Here is a 16,186-nt window from a genome sequence, read left to right on the forward strand (position 1 = left end):
GGCTTAAAAGAGTTTGAAAAACACTGCTCTAGACAGCACTGACACTCAACAACAGCACATTATTTGCAGACTAAAAATACTTGTTTGCAAGAAATAGTTTTACCACAAATAGGTGAAATTAAATAATCTTCTATGGCACACCAGACTGTATCTCACGGCACAATAGAGTGCCACTCTAGACACTAGTCTAGAGTGCAAATCAGAGACAGGTGAGGGATGGAACGTAAACATTCTTCTTCTTTTTCGTTTTGTTTTATGGCGGCACTTAGGCATTCGCATCAACTTCTGTCTTTTAAACGAATAGGGAAAGGGAGAGTGACGTATGCCGTAAAGAAAGTCAGCATATTTGTAGTTTTTTGTGTGGCAGGATTCCTGTCACCCTCCTCGGTGTCGCTATCTGCCAGTGAAAGTGATACAGACCCCCTCAGGCCATGACAGAGGCATCATTAATCTAGATGTGAATCCATGTATCATCCCAAAAGTTATGAAAATATTTTATGAAGGATGAAAAGTTAGTCAGTGCTGCTTTAATTAAATTTGTTTTTAATCATCACCTTAAGTCACCCAAGATGAAAATATAAAATTATAAAATGATGTTACTGAATAGATGATAAAATATCTAATACTCTTATTTTTGACTGTTTAAATTTGCTGTACCCCGCCTTCCGCCCGATTGTAGCTGAGATAGGCGCCAGCGCCCCCCGCGACCCCGAAAGGGAATAAGCGGTAGAAAATGGATGGATGGATAGGAAAATTTGCTGACGCATACACGTAGGACAGAGGGTTCTATGTTCATAGTCAGTCTTTGCCGCACAAGCACCTCCTTTCCCACAGCAGTGTGCTCTCTTAACAGACGCAATCCATGGGCAGGATGACCCGGGTGGTAGAGTGGTTGAACCCCAACCCGATGGTTGCAGGTTCATCAGTCCCCATGTGACCATGCCGAAGTATCCATGAGCAAGATATTAAACCCCCAGTTGCTTCTGATGCTGCGTAATCAGTAGGTGAATGTGGTAATAGTTTCAACCCAGCAGGCACAAAACATTAAAACAATGTTGAGAACTTGTTGAATCAGGTGCTAACGTTGTGCAATTCTAACCTAACGTTGGAACAACATGCTTTTTGACGAGGTTTAATCAAAGTTGGGTTCTGACTTAAATTTGACCATTGAATGTTGGTCATTTTCCAACCAATATTCTGCAATTACAAATAGAACGTTGAAACACCATGCTTTTTGGCAACATTTATTCAATGTCAGGTTGTAGCATTGATTTGACGATTGAAATTTGGTCATTTACCAACCAACCACGTGGATCAAATTTTAGACATTAATGTGGTCTCAATTTACAAGTAAAACTATGTTGCAACATTGTTTCAACGTCAGTTTTAAAGGACATAGATGAATAATCAACGTTATATCAATGTCTTGTGCCTTCTGGGAAAAAACTGTGATTACCTTGAAGGTAGAAAAACATTATACCAGTATAATCCATTTACCACTGTGCACAAGTTTTGTCAATCAGCTTTGCCCGTGTTTAATACACGCAAACCTTAAAATAGATGAGGCTCTGGGTGTATTAGTATTCTTGACTCTACGTATTTCTATGCAAACTACTATAAAGCTATCCAAATGACCATGGTCATCAAAGGATTTCTGTAACATACCATATCATACATTACAGAATCACCCATGTAACCAGCCTTGAAGTGCATGCATGTGTTGAATAATATCCAAAATAGTTTCTCTCGTTTTGATGAAATAACATTGGAAGAATTATTACAACGTGTAAATGGAATAAAACAAACAACATGTTTACCTGACCCACTTCTTGGGAAACTTATCAAGGAGTTCTTTGTATTATTAGGTCCATCAGTGCTAAATATTATAAACTTATCACTTTCCTCGGGCACTGTTTCCCTAGCATTCAAAAAAGCGGTTAATCATCCTCTCCTTAAAAGACCTAACCTCGATCATGACCTCATGGTAAACTATCGACCGGTGTCTCACCTTCCCTTTATTTCGAAAATCCTCGAAAAAATTGTTGCAGAGAAGCTAAATGAACACTTAGCGTCTAACAATCTATGTGAAACCTTTCCATCCGGTTTCAGGGCAAATCACTCTACTGAGACAGCCCTCGCAAAAATGAATTGCTAACGATGGATTCTGATGGTCATCTATGTTGTTGCTCCTCGATCTTAGCGCTGCTTTCGATATCGTCGATCATAATATTTTATTAGAGCGTATCTAAACACGAATTGGTATGTCAGGTTTAGCCCTGTCTTGGTTTAACTCTTATCTTACTGACAGGGTGCAGTGCGTCTCCCATAACAGTGTGACCTCGGACTATGTTAAGGTAACGTGTGGAGTTCCCCAGGGTTCGGTCCTTGGCCCTGCACTCTTCAGCATCTACATGCTGCCGCTGGGTGACGTCATACGCAAATACGGTGTTAGCTTTCACTGTTATGTTTATGACACCCAACTCTACATGCCCCTAAGCTGACCAACACGCCGGACTGTAGTCAGCTGGAGGCGTGTCTTAATGAAATTAAACAATGGATGTCCGCTAACGTTTTGCAACTCAACGCCAAAAAAACGGAAATGCTGATTATCGGTCCTGCTAGACACCGTTCTCTATTTAATAATACAACTGTAACATTTGACAACCAAATAATTAAACAAGGCGACTGTAAAGAATCTGGGTATTATCTTCGACCCAACTCTCTCCTTTGAGTCACACATTAAAAGCGGTACTAAAACTGCCTTCTTTGATCTCGGGGGTCGCGAGGGTACTGGAAGCTATGCCATCTGTGATAAACAAAATGATAACAAATCAATAGATACAGTTTTAATCGTTTTATATGAACAGATTCAACTTTGATGCAATTGGTCATCACTCTGCCAGATGCGCTGAACATCTCCTACAACGACAGCAACAAAAAGAGATGATTCCTCAGAGCACATGCTTTCATATCTGGGCTTCAAATGTGATATTGCTACTTTTAACGCTCGTTCTAGGCTAAGTTGGGATCTGCACTTTGCCTTATTGCAGCAACAGAAGAAAAAACAATCAACAGGATTTTGCAAAGGCTAGTAGAATGGCACAAAACACGCTCCGGTCTTTCCTCCTTTCCTACAGTGCCATCCATCCATTTTTCTACCGCTTGTCCCTTTTTGGGGTGGCAGGGGGTGCTGGAGGTGCAGGCGGTAGGTGGGGGTACACCCTGGACAAGTCGCCACCTTATTACAGGGTCAACACCTATAAACCGACAACATTCACACACATTCACACACTGGGGCCAATTTAGTGTTGCTAATCAACCTATCTCCAGGTGCATGTCTTTGGAGGTGGGAGGAAGCTGGGGTACCCGGTGGGAACCCACGCAGTCACAGGGAGAGCCTGAGCCCAGGATCGAACCAAGGATCTTTGTATTCTGAGGCACAATGAATCCAAAAACCATGTAGGCTTCGTTCGGGATTTCAGTCGTATTGCCGCACCCCTAATTGCTCTCACTTCATCAAAGGTCAACTTTTTGTGGTCATCTGAGGCCGACAGTATCTTTAGAGGACTCAAGGCCAGCTTTATATCTGCACCCGTCCTCATCCATCCAGATTGGGACTGTCCATTCTTGGTAGAGGTGGATGCTTCTGATTCGGGGATTGGAGCTATTCTTTCTCAGAAATCCACAATTGATAACATGCTTCACCCCTGTGCATTTTTCTCCAGGCGACTATCACCGGCCGAACACAACTACGATGCTGGTAACAGGGAGCTGCTGTCCGTCCACGAGGCACTAGTAGAGTGGAGAACCTGGTTAGAGGGAGCGAGACACCAGTTCCAAATTTTGACTGACCATAACAACCTTCTCGCCATTCGGTCAGCGCCACGTATCAACAATCGACAGGCAAGGTGGCAACAGTTTTTTTCTCGCTTCGACTACGTTTTGTCTTGCAGACCAGGATCCAAGAACCTGAAGGCAGACGCTTTGTCCAGAGTGCACATGACTGAGGACGCTTATCCGCCTATCCCTGAGACCATTCTGCCACCAACGCGAATTGTGGGAATGGTAACCTGGAAAATTGAGGACCAAGTGAAGAAGGCTCTACAGGATCGTCCTGGACCTGGGGGTGGACCTCCTAGCTGCCGACACCCGTAAGTTCATCACTGCCTGTTCCACTTGTGCCCGCAGTAAACCATCACACTGATCCCCGGCTGGTCTACACCCACTGCCGATCCCTGCTCGACCTTGGTCGCACATAGCCTTGGACTTCATCACGGGGTTCCTCGTCTTGAGAGGTAACAACGCCATACTCACCATTGTCGACCGTTTTTCGAAGGCAGCCACTTCATACCCCTCCGCAAGCTGCCTTCCTCCTCCGAGACGGTGGATCTCCTCACGTTGCACGTCGTCAAACTACATGGGATTCCTATGGACATTGTATCCGACCGGGGTCCCCAGTTTACCTCTAACGTATGGAGAGCATTTTGTAAGGGGATCGGGGCCTCGGTCAGCCTCACCTCTGGGTATCACCCACAAAGCAATGGACAGGCCGAAAGGGTTAATCAAAGTCTGGAGTCTATGCTTCACTTTGTTGCCCAACGTCAGCCCATGTCCTGGAGTAAGTTCATTCCATTGGTGGAATACTCCTACAACACGATGAAGAGCTCCGCCACCGTTATGTCCCCTTTTGAGTGTTCTTTGGGCTATAGACCCCCTATGTTTCCCCAGCAGGCGCTCGAGATCGGGGTACCTTCTACCAGGGCCCACATCAAGAGGTGTCAGAGGGTGTGGAGAGCCGCTCATAGGGCCCTAGTGAAGGCATCAGAGAGGATGTGTCGCAGCGCCAACAAACACCGCATCCCGGCCCCTTCCTACCAGCCTGGACAGAAGGTCATGTTACTCGCCAAGGACCTCAGTCTCCAGGTACCGTCCAAAAAATTAACACCCCGTTTTGTTGGTCCTTTTCCCATCATTTCCTTAATGAACCCAGTGTCTGTTAAATTGGCTCTCGCACCCTCGATCAAGCGACATCCGGTGGTCCATGTGTCTCAAATTAAGCCGGTGGTGGAGAGCGTTCTATCTCCTCCTATCCTTACCCCACCACTCCCTAGGTTCCTGGATGACGACGACCCGGTTTGGTGTTTGATTTTTTTATTACTGTTTAAATAGAGATGAGCAGAACAGAAAAACAGCAATAAACTTTTTTTTTTTTTTCAAAAAGAAAAATTAAATCAAATCAAATAAAGCTAAAACATCCACCCCAGAAAGGAACACAAAAAAAACAAAAATATAAAAAAAATATTTAAAAAAAATAAACCTTGCTTAGACTGTCACTTATACAGTAACGACATAAAACATAAATATACTGTACGTAGACCTTCAGTATGTAAACCAACCAGAATACTGTTAAAAAAATAATAATCACTGTTGTACCTTTGTTGATGGTTGGTCAAAAAAGGTCAGAAAACACCTCCACACCCGATAAAACTTCCTTTCAGAACCCCTCATCACAAGTCTAATTTTCTCTAGTTTGAAATGATATAAAACGTCTTTTACCCAGTGTGAAACTGTGGGTGGGGCAGCTTCCTTCCATTTCAAGAGGATCAAGTGGCGCGCTATAAGGTTGAAAAGGCAATGAGCCTTCGACCACCGACAGGTAATCCTGACCCATCCCCAGTGACCCCAAAAAGCAACAAAAGAGGATTCAATGTAATGTTAACCCCGAGTACACAAGAGAGTGCTTCACATATACCTTCCCAATATTTCTTTATTTTGGGACAGGTCCACAGCATGTGTATTAAAGTGGCTTCATCGGCTTTACATTTATCACATGTTGGATTAATATCAGGGTACATTTTGGAAAGCTTAGATTTAGAAATATGAGCTCTGTGTACAACTTTAAACTGAATTAGAGCGTGCCTCGCACACATGGAGGATTAATTAATTTGTTTTAGAACTTTAGTCCAATACGAACCTTGAGATCGTGTTCCCAAGACTCTTTGATAGCCGACATGAAGGGAGAACCCAAACCAGATATCAAGCGTAACATTACAGAAATGGCTTTTTTTTTGGTTGGGTTAAAAGATATTACTTCGTCTATGACATTATCAGGAGGTTTGGTAGGGGACCCCAGGATGGAGGCAGACACAAAGTGCCTTACTTGTAAGTATCTGAAAAAATGAGAGGGTGGTAATTTATATTTAACAGATAATTGTTTAAAGGAAGCAAAAACCTTTCCAATATAACGTTTTCAGCCCCTGCCTTTCCCACACCCTAAATGTAGCATCCAGCAACGATGGAGGAAATAATGTGCTTGATGCTATTGGGCTGGAGAGACTCATAACTTGGAGTCCAAAATGTTTTCTAAATTGTGTGTATATTTTAATGGAGTTATGAACGATAGGATTATTGAGTTTTGTGTTTGGAGGAAGTGGAATTGCCGCACCAATTAAAGCAGACAGGGACGAGGGGCTACATGAAAGTTTCTCCATTTCCACCCACGCTGGTACGCTAGAATCCGAGTGATGATGTGACCAAAAGGATAGAACACAAAGATTAGTTGCCCAGTAATATTTCCGAAAATTTGGTAGTGCAAGGCCACCATCCTGCTTTAGCTTCTGCAAGTGTTCTTTACGTAAACGGGGTTTCTTGTTGTTCCAGATAAAAGATGATATCATTGAGTCTAGCTTTTTAAGATAAGCATTGGAAATGAATACAGGGAGGTTCTGAAAGAGATATAAATACTTGGGTAACACCGCCATTTTGACTACATTCACTCTCCCTACCACCGAGAGTGGAAGAAATGACCAGCTGTTTAAGTCCTGTTGAACTTTGTGTTTTAGTGTATTAAAGTTATTTTTAAAGAGGTCACAAACATTCCTTGTTACAGTGATCCCAAGGTAGAAAATGCTGTTAAGGGCCAATTTAAAGGGTACTGTGGTATTTTGTAGTGTTGTGGTGGTCATATTCAGTGGCATTATTTCACTCTTTTGTGGGTTCAGTTTATATCCTGAGATTTCTCAAAATTTTGCGAGGAGGTCCAGAATAAGGGGAATAGTAGTCTCAGCTTTGGACACAAATAATAACAGATCATCAGCGTATAATGACAACTTATGCTCTGTGCCGAACCTTGTAATGCCATGTATAGAGTGGTTATTTCTTATTGCTATGGCTAGCGGCTCAATAGCTATGGCAAAAAGAAGAGGGCTAAGTGGACATCCCTGACGGGTGCCACGATGCAGTCTGAAGGTTTTTGAATAATGGTTATTCGTCAGTACCATTGCCGAAGGGCAAGCATACAATAATCTGACCCATGAAATGAATATATCACCGAACCCAAACCTACGCAGAGTCTCAAACAGGTGACCCCATTCCACTCTGTCAAATGCCTTCTCTGCGTCCATGGAGAGAAGGCATTCAGAGTCAGTTTGACATGGATTGTATATAATATTAAACAACCGACGGACATTGAAGAAAGATCGCCTGTCTTTAACAAAGCCGGTCTGGTCTGGGGATATAATATATGGCAAAACGCTTTCCAGGCGGCGAGCTAATATCTTGGACAAAATTTTGTAATCACAGTTCAAGAGTGAAATTGGCCTGTAAGAAGCACAATCTAGGGGATCTTTGTCTTTTTTCGGGAGCAGCGTTATACAAGCTTGATTTAGTGTGTCTGGGAGAATACCTTTGTTTAGCGAGTCTACGCATACCGCTGCATATACAGGTGTTAATTGTTTAGAGAATGCTGCGTAAAACTCACTCGGCAGGCCATCAGGGCCCGGTGATTTTCTGGGTTGTAATAATTTGATGGCCTCCACAATCTCCTGCATCTGCATTGGTGCGTCCAAGGCCGTGACCTGATCTGGAGACAAAGTTGGAATAGGCAGATCTCTAAAGAAGTTAGATGTAAAGGAAGGGTCACAAGAATTATTTGAGCTATAAAGATTGTAATAGTAACTTTGAAATGCCTCATTTATTCCTAACAGGTCAGAGACAATCTCGCCATCCTGCGATTTCACCCCCTTAATTACTTGCTTGGCCCTGGCCCCCTTAAGCTGTTTTGCCAGAACCTCCCCTGCTTTGTCACCATGCTCATAAATGTTACTCCGATTTTTTAACAGCAGATTTTCAATAGTGTACGAAGTAAGTATGTCATATTCTGTTTTTAGTTTTAAGCGTTCTTTGTACAAATCTGGAGAAGGTGTTTGTGAATGTTCCTTATCTATATCAGCTATTTGTTTTTCCAATTCTACTTGTTTTGACTTTGAATCCTTAATGTTTTTGGCCGTAAATGATATTATTTGGCCACTGAGATATGCTTTAAGGGCCTCCCAGACAGTCGCCATGGAGACATCTGGCGTCATGTTAAAACCTAAAAACAGAGAGATTTGGTCAGACATGAATTCCAGAAAGTTTTCATCCGATAGCAGAAGAGGATTAAATCTTCACAATCGTCTGGGCATATTAACGTCAGGAAAATTAAATTTCATTAAAAGAGGAGCATGGTCAGATACTACTATTGGGTAATATTCACATGTCTGAACCTCTGTAATTAATTTATTATCAATAAAAAAATAATCTATTCTACTATATGTTTGATGGGCACAGGAAAAGAAAGAGTATTGTTTGTCTTTCGGGTGTAAGAAACGCCAGATATCTGAGATGCCGTATGTGTTAAGAAATGACTGGATGTAAGAAACTGATTTAAGTGTTTCATATCCTGGCCTAAGAGATGACCGATCCATCCCGGGGTCCAAACAAACATTAAAATCCCTTCCCATGATCAGCAAATTGGAGTTTAAACAAGGGAGCTGATTAATAACACGAGAAAAAAATTGCGGGTCATCACAGTTAGGAGCATATATGTTGGCCAAAATAACATTACGATTATAAAGTTTACCAGTTACTAAATAATATCGTCCATTAGAGTCAGCTACTATTGCGGATGGTGTGAACGAGATACTCTTATTTATCAGTATTGCAACACCTCTCGCTTTACCTTGAAAGGTTGAATGAAAGAGCTGCCCCACCCATCCACATCTCAAACGAGCATTGTCTGAATTTTTTAGATGAGTTTCTTGAATAAATGCTATTCCTGCACTTAGATTCCTCAGGTGTGTAAGGGCCTTCTTCCTCTTGACTGGATGGTTTAAGCCTTTAACATTCCATGTTACTACATTAACTGAGCTATTCATTAGTGGAATTAAAAATTGATAGGTTAAAATAAATACTCATTAACAATATGTTTATAATGTATTAAAGGCACAGATGTATTGGTTGTGTAACAAAAGGTAAAAAGGTTAGACTGAGAAAAAGATCAACACAACATTTTGTTATCCAATACTTTGTTCCGCCTACAAAGACAGTGAAACGAGGTACCCACCCCCCCAACCCCCAGGTGACGCTAGCTGCTGGAACATGCAGCACACCTACCCTAACTAACTGTTTTGCTTCCATAACTAGTTTACCCATCTAAATCCTCCCATCCCACTTACTCAGAAGTTAACTAAAACCCACCAATAATAAAAATAAAATACTTTGTATACTCTCAACGCGAACATAAAGTACAATTTTAAAGCATGCCCTTGTCAAAACAGTAAACATATGGCAGAGGTAAAGAAAACAGTCTGTGTATAACACGTAACAATATTTACCTCTTGAAACTGAGGCATTATCACATTAAGGCATGAAAACTAACCAATCGTGAGTTTTTAGAGTCCTCAGCAAACTTCTCCGCTTCTGCCACAGAGCTGAACGCGGTGCGGGTGCCGTCCGCCTTGGTAATACGGAGCCGCGCCGGGAATAGCAGTGCTGGTTTGAGTCCCATTTTATAAAGCTCCGACATCACCGCCGCGTATTTCTTCCTTTGGTTAACCACGTCGGGGCTATAATTCTCGTAGATCCAAATGGGTTGTTCCTGAAGCTCAAATCGCCCCTCTTCCTTGCCTCTCGAATCACCACTTCCTTATTATAATACCGGTGAAAGCACACTATGACTGGCCGGGGCTTGCCTCCGGGTCCCGGCTTGGGGGCTGAGCTGCGGTGTGCGCGGTCCAACTCCGGAGGTGACGAGAAAGTATCCGGTCCAAAAACGTCCTGGAAAAGTTGAGCAAAGAATGCACTGGGATGCGGACCTTCAATCCCTTCAGGAAGCCCGATAAGACGAACGTTGCTCCTCCTGCTTCTTCCTTCCATCTCGGTTAGCCTCGACTTTAGCTTGGTGTTATCAGCTTGCAGGCTCTACGACGACCCGGTTTGGACGGGAAAAAAGATCCTCAGGGTCCGTCGAAAAGGTAGGGGGCTTGTATACCTGGTCGACTGGGAGGGATACGGAGCAGAGGACAGATCATGGGTGCCGGCCTCCTACCTTGCTGACCCCTCTCTTCTGGAGGATTTCTACCGCGCCAACCCGGGGGCCCTCAGACGCTCGTCGGGTGCCTCGCCTAAGGAGGGGGGTACTGTCACGGCGCGGATGCGAACCCAAGATTCTCCCACAGCAGGTTCCCACACTCTTTCTGGCAGCATGCTAATACACGCCCCTGCAGGCGCCGAGCGCACCGCGCCCAAGCTTCGCCGCAGCTGCAGGCTGCCTGTCATCAGAGCACCTGGCAGCAATCAAAGGGACAGCAAAAGATCCAGTCAATCCTTGGATCCTGCGCCGGAACGTCGTTAACTCTTGTATTAAGCATTCACGTCTCTGGCTTCCCTCTTGTTGTCCTCGCCTCTTGTGTCTTTTGCCCTTTTTGCCTCGTTGACTTGTCCCTTGGCCTCCCTTGGCCTTGTTACGTGTGCTCGAGCGCTGGATCTCGACCTCCACCCGGATATTGGACTACCTCCCTCGATCCTCAATCACTCGCTTGGACTCTGACATTTGTTGCTGGCCGCCTGCCCTCGACCTCCTGCCTGTCCCCGGATCTCCCTTGTGCCTACCCCCTTGGTCAGTAGAAGGTTTCACCCATCACGTACGTACAACATCCTCTTGAATGATTTACATGGTTAACTTTACACTTAGGGCTTCACGGTGGCAGAGGGGTTAGTGCGTCTGCCTCACAATACGAAGGTCTTGAGTAGTCAGAGTTCAATTCCGGGCTCGGGATCTTTCTGTGTGGAGTTTGCATGTCCTCCCCGTGAATGCGTGGGTTCCCTCCGGGTACTCCGGCTTCCTCCCACTTCCAAAGACATGCACCTGGGGATAGGTTGATCGGCAACACTAAATTGGCCCCTAGAGTGTGAATGTGAGTGTGAATGTTTTCTGTCTATCTGTGTTGGCCCTGCGATGAGGTTGCGACTTGTCCAGGCTTTACAATGCCTTCCGCCCGATTGTAGCTGGGATAGGCAACAGCGCCCCCCGTGACTCCAAAGGGAACAAGCGGTAGGAAATGGATGGATGGAACTTTACACTTAATCCTGCAACCAACACTTAGAGTACCATACACATCCCACACAATCATCGAAGGTTACAATAAACTTGGTAACCTTAAGTCTTTTGTGGTGTCGTCTCCTTCCAGCCCTCACGTACATAACAAAAAAAAAACAAATTAAAAAAATAATAATCAAAATACATAAATAAATAAATATTTTTAATTTTTTTTTACTTGGTACTACCTGCGGGCAGGAATTTAGACGCTGGCGGGCCATATCTGGCCCGCGGGCCGTAGTTTGGGGACCTCTGCTTTACACACTGATGTCAATTTTTGATGCAGCACCACCTGATGGATCGAAGGTCATGGGCATTCATTGTTGGATTTCGGCCTTGCCGTGATTTCTTCAGATTCTCTGAACATTTTGATAATATTACGGACGACAGATGGTGAAGTCCCTAAATTCCTTGCAACAGCCCATTGAAAAAATATTGTTCTTAAACTGTTCGACAATTTGCTCACGCATTTGTTCACAAAGTGGTGACCCTTGCCCCCTCCTTGTTTGGGAATGACTGAGCATTTCATGGAAGCTGCTTTTTTACCCAATCATGGCACCCACCTGTTCCCAGTTAGCCTGTTCACCAGGGGGATGTTCCAAATAAGTGTTTGTTGAGGATTCCTCAACTTTCTCTGTCTTTTTTGCCACTTTAACCAGCTTTTTTGAAACATGTTGCAGGCATCAAATTTTAAATGAGCTAGTATTTGGGAAAAAAACGTTTTCCAGTTAGAACATTAAGTATTGTGTCTTTGCAGTCTATTCAATTGAATATAAATTGAAAAGGATTTGCAAATTATTGTATTCTGTTTTTATTTACGATGTACACAACGTGCCAACGTTGCTGGTAATTACGCATTTTAGACATTTTAAAATATCAAAAATCAAACTATCAAATATTAAAATGTATCTCGGATTTTAGGTGTAACGCCCATGCAAGTAATTAACAAATGAAAAAATGCATTTAAAATGTTAGGTTGCAACAATTTTAAAAGTTAAATTAATTAAAAAGTATGCATGTCAGGCTTGTCATTGACAGTTTGGTTATGTTTGTAGTTTTTCCTCTGTTTGTGTTTTATTTCCTGTTAGCGCTCTTATTTTGTCTCACTGAGCGCTGTTTCCCTTCACTTGCGGCTGATTGGCAGCATGACCACACCTGGTGTCAATCAGCCATATACTATTTATACCTGCCTCGGCCTCCAGTTAGTGCTGGAGTATTGTTAGCTGTTTCCTGTATGCTGTGGACTAATTGCTGTCTTCTGTTCTCCAGGTATCTGGTATCTTGTTTACTGTTTGCTGGTTCCTGTTTGCTGTAGACTGTTTGCGGTCTTCAGTTCTCTCTGTTTTCTGGTATCCTGTTTTCAGGTTCCTGTTTGCTGGTTCCTGTTTGCTGTTTTGTTTTAGCTGTTTCCTCGTTCCTGTTTGCCTGTTTCCTGGTTCCTGATTCCTGTTTTCCTGTGTTTATTTTTGGACATTAAAAGGCACGTTTTTCTGCAACAAGCCTGCCATCTCTGCATCTTGGGGTTCGTCACCAACACTTCCCGACAATGTATGCTTCTATCCATCCATCCATTTTCTACTGCTTAGTCCGTTTGGGGTCGCGGGGGGCGCTAGTGCCTATCTCAGCCACAATAGGGCGGAAGGCGGGGTACACCCTGGACAAGTCGCCACCTCATCGCAGGGCCAACACAGATAGACAGACAACATTCACACTCACATTCACACACTAGGGCCAATTTAGTGTTGCCAAACAACCTATACCCAGGTGAATGTCTTTGGAAGTGGGACAACCTGGAGTACCCGGAGGGAACCCACGCATTCATGGGGAGGACATGCAAACTCCACACAGAAAGATCCCGAGCCTGGGATTGAACCCCAGACTACTCAGGACTTTCGTATTGTGAGGCAGACGCACTAACCCCTCTTCCACCGTGAAGCCCCAATATATGCCTAAAATGCTAAATCCGACCGTGAAAGCCTATTAGAGTTAAGTTAAAATAGTGAATTCGTCTGAGATAAACTACTAGTCCATGCTTGATTTGTCATTGCCTTAATTCAGTGTTTTTCAACTTTTTTTGAGCAAAGGCACATTTTTTGCCTTGAAAAAATCTGGAGGCACACGATCAGCAGCAGAAATCATTAAAAAACAAAACTCACTTGACATTGTTGGATATGACCATAGCCAACCATGCATCAATATAGCACTTGTCTCAAAGTAGGTGTATTGTCATGACCTGTCCCATCACGCCCTGACTAATTTGGACTTTTTCGCGGTTTTCCTGTGTGTAGTGTTTTAGTTCTTGTCTTGCGCTCCTAATTTTGTGGGTTTTTCTCTTTTTATTTGGTATTTTCCTGTATCAGTTTCATGTCTTCCTTTGAGCGATATTTCCCACATCTACTTTGTTTTAGCAATCAAGAATATTTCAGTTGTTTTAATCTTTTTTTGTGGGGACATTGTTGATTGTCATGTCATGTTCGGCTGTACATTGTGCACACCGTCTTTGCTCCACAGTAAGTCTTTGCTGTCGTCCAGCATTCCGTCTTTATTTACTTTGTAGCCAGTTTAGTTTTAGTTTCGTTCTGCATAGCCTTCTCTAAGCTTCAATGCCTTTTCTTAGGGGCACTCACCTTTTGTTTATTTTTGGTTTAAGCATTAGACCCCTTTTTTACCTTCACTCCTCCTCCTGCTGTTTCCTACATCTACAAAGCAATTAGCTACCGGCTGTCACCCACTGATATGGAAGAGTATTACACGGTTACTGTCGAGCTCTAGACAGCACCGACACTCAACAACGACACATAATTAGCATACTGCAATTACGGGTTTGCAAAAAATATTTTGAACCCAAATAGGTGAAATTAGATAACCTTCCATGACACACTAGACCAGGGGTCATTAACGCGGTGCCCGCGGGCACCAGGTAGCCCATAAGGACCAGATGAGTAGCCCGCTGGCCTGTTCTAAAAATAGCTCAAATAGCAGCACTTACCAGTGAACTGCCTCTATTTTTTTAATTGTATTTATTTACTAGCAAGCTGGTCTCGCTTTGCTCAGCATTTTTAATTCTAAGAGAGACAAAACTCAAAGAGAATTTGATAACCCAATAAAAAATTTTAAAGACTTGGTCTTCACTTGTCTAAATAAAATAATTAATGTTTTTACTTTGCTTCTTATAACTTTCAGAAAGACAATTTTAGAGAAAAAATACAACATTAAAAATTATTTTCAGATTTTTAAACACATAGACCTTTTTACCTTTTAAATTCCTTCCTCTTCTTTCCAGACAATTTAAATCACTGTTCAAGTAAATACTTTTTTTTTTATTGTAAAGATGAGTAGATACATTTTAATTTAATTCTTCATTTTAGCTTATGTTTTTTCGACAAAGAATATTTGTGAAATATTCTTCAAACTTATTATGATTAAAATAAAATAAAAAATTGCTGGCAAATCTAGAAAATCTGTAAAATCAAATGTAAATCTTATTTCAAAGTCTTTTGAATTTCAATAAAAAAATTTGTTCTGGAAAATGTAGAAGAAATAATGATTCGTCTTTGTTAGAAATATAGCTTGGTCCAATTTGTTATACATTCTAACAAAGTGCAGATTGGATTTTAACCTCCTTTAAAACATGTCATCAAAAATATATATTTATTGTGAGAAATCATTAAGATGATCAGTGTTTCCACAGAGATAAATATCCTTAATTATCAATAATAACATAGAGTTAAAGGTAAATTGAGAAAATTGGCTATTTCTGGCAATTTACTTAAAGGCCTACTGAAACCCACTACTACCCACCACGCAGTCTGATAGTTTATACATCAATGATGAAATATTAACATTGCAACACATGCCAATACGACCTTTTTACTTTACTAAATTGCAATTTTAAATTTCCCGGGACTTTTTTCTTGAAAACGTCACGTAATGATGACGTGTACGTGTGACGTCATGAGCTGTTATGAATATGAGCGCTGCGTACACACACAGCTAAAAGTCGTCTGCTTTAACGGCATAATTACACAGTATTTTGGACATCTGTGTTGCTGAATCTTTTGGAATTTGTTCAATCAATATTGGAGAAGTCAAAGTAAAAAGACGGAGTTGGGAAGCTTTAGCCTTTAGCCACACAAACACACAATAATTCCTTGTTTAAAATTCACGGAGTTCAAACTTTAAGTATGGATCACAGCGGACATGGATCCCGACTACATGTCGACCAGCAGGTTTCAGTGAGAAAATTGTGGTTAAAAAGTCGCCTCTTACCGGATATCAGCTGAGCTTGTGCCGTCCATACAGAAGCCGTCGACTTCCCCAAGACACTGCGCGTCAACACCCGGCCGTGGACGTACATTTCCGACTATCAGGTACTGTTAAACTCACTAAAACACTAGCAACACAATAGAAACATAAGGGATTTCCCAGAATTATCCTGGTAAATGTCTCTAAAAACATATGAATCTGTCTCAATGCAAAGCGATTGCAATCGCATTTTTTTTTTCTAGTCCATCGCTATCAATATCCTCAAACACAAATCTTTCATCCTCGCTCAAATTAATGGGGAAATTGTGTTTTTTTTTGTCTGAATAACTGTTTTTGTTGGAGGCTCCCATTAAAATCAATGTGAATATATGAGGAGCCCTCAACATGTGACGTCATCGTCTGCAACTTCCGGTAGAGGCAGGGCTTTTCTCCAGTTGCAAACTTTATCGTGGATGTTCTCTACTAAATCCTTTCAGCAAAAATATGGCAATATCGCGAAATAAT

This window comes from Nerophis ophidion, linkage group LG08, assembly GCF_033978795.1.
Source record: "Nerophis ophidion isolate RoL-2023_Sa linkage group LG08, RoL_Noph_v1.0, whole genome shotgun sequence".
NCBI classification, from domain to species: Eukaryota; Metazoa; Chordata; class Actinopteri; order Syngnathiformes; family Syngnathidae; genus Nerophis; species Nerophis ophidion.